Below are 6,263 nucleotides of genomic sequence, written 5' to 3'. Positions count from 1 at the left end.
GTATTTCTGTGTTGTCTGTTGTGATCTCTCCATGTTCATTTCTAATTTTATTGATTTGATTTTTCTCCCTTTGTTTCTTGATGAGTCTGGCTAATGGTTTGTCAATTTTACTTATCCTTTCAAAGAACCAGCTTTTGGCTTTGTTGATTTTTGCTATGGTCTCTTTTGTTTCTTTTGCATTTATTTCTGCCCTAAGTTTTAAGATTTCTTTCCTTCTACTAACTCTGGGGTTCTCCATTTCTTCCTTTTCTAGTTGCTTTAGGTGTAGAGTTAGGTTATTTATTTGATTTTTCTCTTGTTTCTTGAGGCATGCCTGTATTGCTATGAACTTTCCTCTTAGCACTGCTTTTATAGTGTCCCACAGGTTTTGGGTTGTTGTGTTTTCATTTTCATTCGTTTCTATGCATATTTTGATTTCTTTTTTGATTTCTTCTGTGATTTGTTGGTTATTCAGAAGCATGTTGTTCAGCCTCCATATACTGGAATTTTTAATAGTTTTTCTCCTGTAATTGAGATCTAATCTTAATGCATTATGGTCAGAAAAAATGCTTGGAATGGTTTCAATTTTTTTGAATTTATCAAGGTTAGATTTATGGCCCAGGATGTGATCTATCCTGGAGAAGGTTCCGTGAGCACTTGAGAAAAAAGTAAAATTCATTGTTTTGGGGTGAAATGTCCTATAGATATCAATTAGGTCTAACTGATCTATTGTATTGTTTAAAGTTTGTGTTTCTTTGTTAATTTTCTGTTTAGTTGATCTGTCCATAGGTGTGAGTGGGGTATTAAAGTCTCCCACTATTATTGTGTTATTGTTAATTTCCCCTTTCATACTTGTTAGTATTTGTCTTACATATTGCAGTGCTCCAATGTTGGGTGCATATATATTTATCATTGTTATATCTCCTTCTTTGATTGATCCTTTGATCATTATGTAGTGGCTTTCTTTGTCTCTTTTCACAGCCTTTGTTTTAAAGTCTATTTTATCAGATATGAGTATTGCTACTCGTGCTTTCTTTTGGTCTCTATTTGCGTGGAATATCTTTTTCCAGCCCTTCACTTTCAGTCTTTATGTGTCCTTTGTTTTGAGGTGGGTCTCTTGTAGGCAGCATGTATAGGGATCTTGTTTTTGTATCCATTCAGCCAGTCTTTGCCTTTTGGTTGGGGCATTCAACCCATTTACGTTTAAGGTAATTATTGTAAGTATGATCCCATTGCCATTTACTTTATTGTTTTGGGTTTGGGTTTATACGCCCTTTTTGTGTTTCCTGTCTAGAGAATATCCTTTAGCATTTGTTGGAGAGCTGGTTTGGTGGTGCTGAATTCTCTCAGCTTTTGCTTGTCTGTAAAGCTTTTTATTTCTCCTTCATATTTGAATGAGATCCTTGCTGGGTACAGTAATCTGGGCTGTAGCTTATTTTCTTTCATCACTTTAAGTATGTCTTGCCATTCCCTCCTGGCCTGAAGAGTTTCTATTGAAAGATCTGCAGTTATCCTTATGGGAATCCCCTTGTGTGTTATTTGTTGTTTTTCCCTTGCTGCTTTTAATGTTTGTTCTTTGTGCTTGATCTTTGTTAATTTGATTAATATGTGTCTTGGGGTGTTTCGCCTTGGGCTTATCCTGTTTGGAACTCTCTCGGTTTCTTGGACTTGGGTGATTATTTCCTTCCCCATTTTAGGGAAGTTTTCAACTATTATCTCCTCAAGTATTTTCTCATGGTTTTTCTTTTTGTCTTCTTCTTCTGGGACTCCTATAATTCGAATGCTGGATGTTTCATATTGTCCTGGAGGTCTCTGAGATTGTCCTAATTTCTTTTAATTCGTTTTTCTTTTTTCTTCTCTGATTCATTTATTTCTACCATTCTATCTTCTATTTCACTAATCCTACCTTCTGCTTCCGTTATTCTACTATTTGTTGCCTCCAGAGTATTTCTGATCTCATTTATTGCATTATTCATTATATATTGACTCTTTTTTATTTCTTCTAGGTCTTTGTTAAGCCTTTCTTGCATCTTCTCAATCCTTGTCTCTAGGCTATTTATCTGTGATTCCATTTTGATTTCAAGATTTTGGATCATTTTCACTATCAATATTTGGAATTCTTTCTCAGGTAGATTCCCTATCTCTTCCTCTTTTGTTTGGTTTGGTGGGCATTTCACCTGTTCCTTTACCTGCCGGGTATTCCTCTTTCTCTTCATCTTGTTTATATTGCTGCGTTTGGGGTGGCCTTTCTATATTCTGGGAATTTGTGGAGTTCTCTTTATTATGGAGTTTCCTCACTGTGGGTGGGGTTGTATCAGTGGCTTGTCAAGGTTTCTTGGTTAGGGAGGCTGGTGTTGGAGTTCTGGTGGGTGGTGCTGGATTTCTTCTCTCTGGAGTGCAATGAAGTGACCAGTAATGGGTTATGAGACGTCAATGGTTTTTGGAGTAACTTTGAGCTGCCTGTATATTGAAGCTCAGGAGTGTGTTCCTGTGTTGCTGGAGAATTTGCGTGGTATGTCTTGCTCTGGAACTTGTTGGCCCTTGGGTGGTGCTTGGTTTCAGCGTAGGTATGGAGGTGTTTGATGAGCTCCTATCGATTAATGTTCCCTGGATTCAGGAGTTCTCTGATGTTCTCAGGATTTGGGCTTAAGCCTCCTGCTTCTGGTTTTCAGTTTTATTTTTACAGTAGCCACAAGACTTCTCCCTCTATACAGCACTGATGATAAAACATCTAGGTTAAAGATGAAAAGTTTCTCCACATTGAAGGACACCCAGAGAGGTTCACTGAGTTACATGGAAAAATATGGAACACTTCACGAATTTGCGTGTCATCCTTGCGCAGGGGCCATGCTAATCTTCTCTGTATCGTTCCAATTTTAGTATATGTGCTGCCGAAGCGAGCACTCAGATTCCTTTAGTATTACCTTATGGTTAAGATTGGGATGTCAGAGGGTTTTTCTCAGTGTTATTTCTTTACTTGTAGATTGCAATCTTTACTTTATATCTGTGTCTGAGAAAGGGTCTTGCTTCTAGGCTGTGGAGTATGCTGCTGTTGCTTGTTAATTGTCTCTGGGGAACACAAAATGTGCTTCCTGCTTGTCCCATCCCAGGCTTGAGCAGGTCCTGTGCATGTGGGTTTCAGATGTAGGGCTTCTCAGAAATTCTGTCCCTCATTTCTCTCTCTAACAGCTGAACTCTGTCTTCTGTCTTGTGCCAAAGAGAATGTCCTGCCTATCTCCCTCTGATATGAGACCTCTTACAGGATCCTCAGTTCAGTTCAGTTCAGTTCAGTTCAGTTGCTCAGTCGTGTCTGACTCTTTGTGACCCCATGAACCACAGCACGCCAGGCCTCCCTGTCCATCACCAACTCCTGGAGTTCACTCAGACTCAAGTCCATTGGGTCAGTGATGCCATCCAGCCATCTCATCCTCTGTTGTCCCCTTCTCTTCCTGCCCTCAATCCCTCCCAGCATCAGAGTCTTTTCCAATGAGTCAACTCTTCGCATGAGGTGGCCAAAGTACTGGAGTTTCATCTTTAGCATCATTCCTTCCAAAGAAATCCCAGGGCTGATCTCCTTCAGAATGGACTGGTTGAATATCTCCTTGCAGTCCAAGGGACTCTCAAGAGTCTTCTCCAACATCACAGTTCAAAAGCATCAATTTTTTGGCACTCAGCTTTCTTCACAGTCCGACTCTCACATCCATACATGACCACAGGAAAAACCATAGCCTTGACTAGATGGACCTTTGTTGGCAAAGTAATGTCTCTGCTTTGAAATATGCTATCTAGGTTGGTCATAACTTTCCTTCCAGGGAGTAAGCGTCTTTTAATTTCATGGCTGCAGTCACCATCTGCAGTGATTTTGGAGCCCCCAAAAATAAAGTCCCTCACTGTTTCCACTGTTTCCCCATCTATGTGCCATGAAGTGATGGGACCAGATGCCATGATCTTCGTTTTCTGAATGTTGAGCTTTAAGCCAACTTTTTCACTCTCCTCTTTCACTTTTATCAAGAGGCTCTTTAGTTCTTCTTCACTTTCTGCCATAAGGGTGGTGTCATCTGCATATCTGAGGTTATTGCTATTTCTCCCTGGTCCAGGGCTATTTCTTGCTCATTCCCCATGGATAGAGAGGTTTTCTGGTTTTTGTTTAGTTTTGTTTGTCTTTTATCCTTCCCCCAGCTATGGTGGGTCTTCACCTGTGCCCTGAATGAACAGTTTACTCCCTGTGGCTTCAGGGGAGAAGAGTCTAGTTGTAACTTTGTGGCTTTCCATCAGCAATGTTGCTCCCCTTCTCCAGACTCACTGGGGTGACTCACTTTGGTGTCCTGCCTGCTTTCTGTCCTTTCTAGAGCAGTGAGTGGATGTCTGCAGAGAAGAGCCTGCAAGTGGGTGTGGATTCCTCTTGTGTTTGCAGCTCCCAGGGGTGCTGTACCCTCATGCTAGTCCACTTTTGTCCTTTCACAGTTTGTTACAACTTTTGGCTGAGTTCTTTTTATTTTAGCCTAGTTTTGTATGGTACGCAATGTCTCTTCTTCCTATACTCAACCACAAGTAAGCCCTTGCTTAGTTTCATCTCTTCTTGGAGAGGCTGTCTGTCCATACATAGCCTTTGGGCTTTTTGATTCTGTATGACCTTAGTTTTCTGACGGATTCAAGAAAAGTGGTGATTCTGCTGATTGTTGTGAGGATGGGAGACGTACTTTTTCAACTTTTCTACATACTAGGTAGGAGTGGAACTCATGTTTTCATATCTAATCAAGCATGTACCCTCTCTCTATTCCTTTCAAAGGGTTTCTTAGCTATTCTCATGTATTTATTCTCTTAAATACACTTTAGAATTATTTTGTCAAGTTCTTCATCTCTCATCTTTCCCCCCCAAAACAATTCTTTTCAGAGGGAAAGGGTGTTAAAATATGTAGACTGATTTGCATTCTTGGTAGTGTTGAAACTCCCACTGCCAAGATCTGAAGATCACAGCCAGGGCCAGTGTTGTGATTGGAAGAATCCTCAAAGGCCAGCCTGCCTCTAAATCCTACTCATCTGCTCTGGTGCCTTGAAATTCCAGTATTAGAGGTAAGAGAAATATTTTCAGAGCCTTAGGGGATTAAAATGTATGCAGTTTGCCTTGGAAGGATCAGTATAATTTGTAACCATTCCTCCACTTACAAATTAAGACCACATATCTGCACAAAGTTTTGTGTGAATTGAGTGACTGAGTGTGTGAATGTGTAGAAAGAAGGAGAGGAATTCTGTTAAGAACATGAGAGCTGGAGGGAAAATTCCTGAATCTGGAACTGAAAGCCGTAGAGTAGCTGAAAATGAGGACACTGAACGCCCTGGTGGCCAGGGGCAGTGAAAGCCCCATGGGCAGCTCTGTGATCATCATGCTTCAACCTGGCAGCCAGAGCCAGGGCAGAGGACTCCTCAGAGCAACTGGGCATGACTTGGGGGTGGGAGTGGCGGGGGGCGGGGGGGCACGAACTCTCTAGAATTTGTGGTGGAGGAAAAAAATTCTCCAAGAGGAACCAGTAATTATCACACCTATTGATTTGTTCTACCATGGCCCTCACAACTGTGACTCTCCTGGAATCAAATGAAACAATCCATCAATGGTTTCAGAAAGAATTTTCCAGTAGGGGAAATAGAGTAAGAAACAAATTCTGGGAAAGGAAAAAAAAAAATCAAAACACCCAAACTTCTTGATGTTTTCCACAGACTGTTTTAGAAAGAGAAAGAATGATGCAATTCAATAAAAGATGATGATCCTTGGTTGACCCAAGTCATTTCACAGACCAAAAGCCGGAGGAACATAAAAGGCATAGACGCCCACAGGCAGACCATAGTTTTGATTTTTAAGATGCAAAAATTTTTTGTAAATTAATATTTAATTTTCAACCAACTCCAGCACCTCATTAAGGAGGGGGCTGTTCTGTGCCAGACTCTTCCAAGGAAACCTGCTGGGTTTGAGTGTAGGTGTCAGCAAACATTTCCCAGTGTGCTCTAATGGGGAAATATTTATTTTGTAACACTCCTCTCTGACCAAAAAAACAATTATGTGACATATTTTATATGACCAGGGAGATTTGGACTAATCATATCCATAACGTACCCTAATACTGAGAAACAGTTTTACGGGTATTTTTTCTTTGGCATGGATAGGGTGCTCCATCCTGGAAGAATGAGGCTTCATGGGAATTTCTCTTTAGCACTTAGAAAAAACAGTTTGGGACCTTTTAAGGCTGTGCTTGGTTTGGGATCTTGAATCCTGGAAGGTCTCTGGAAAA

At 40.7% G+C, this 6,263-nt stretch overlaps 1 non-coding gene across 1 annotated transcript; it reads right to left on the bottom strand.

Annotated features, from left to right (window-relative positions):
• Window positions 1–2,776: 2,776 nt before the first annotated feature.
• LOC120853812 lies at window positions 2,777–2,883 on the bottom strand. Its single transcript, XR_005718864.1, has one exon. It is a non-coding gene; the product is annotated as a U6 spliceosomal RNA (small nuclear RNA).
• Window positions 2,884–6,263: the final 3,380 nt, after the last annotated feature.

This window comes from Oryx dammah, unplaced genomic scaffold, assembly GCF_014754425.2.
Source record: "Oryx dammah isolate SB20612 unplaced genomic scaffold, SCBI_Odam_1.1 HiC_scaffold_26, whole genome shotgun sequence".
In the NCBI taxonomy this organism is placed as follows: Eukaryota; Metazoa; Chordata; class Mammalia; order Artiodactyla; family Bovidae; genus Oryx; species Oryx dammah.
The sequence above is the reverse complement of the archived record's forward strand: the minus strand, read 5'-3'. Positions and strand labels throughout refer to the sequence as shown.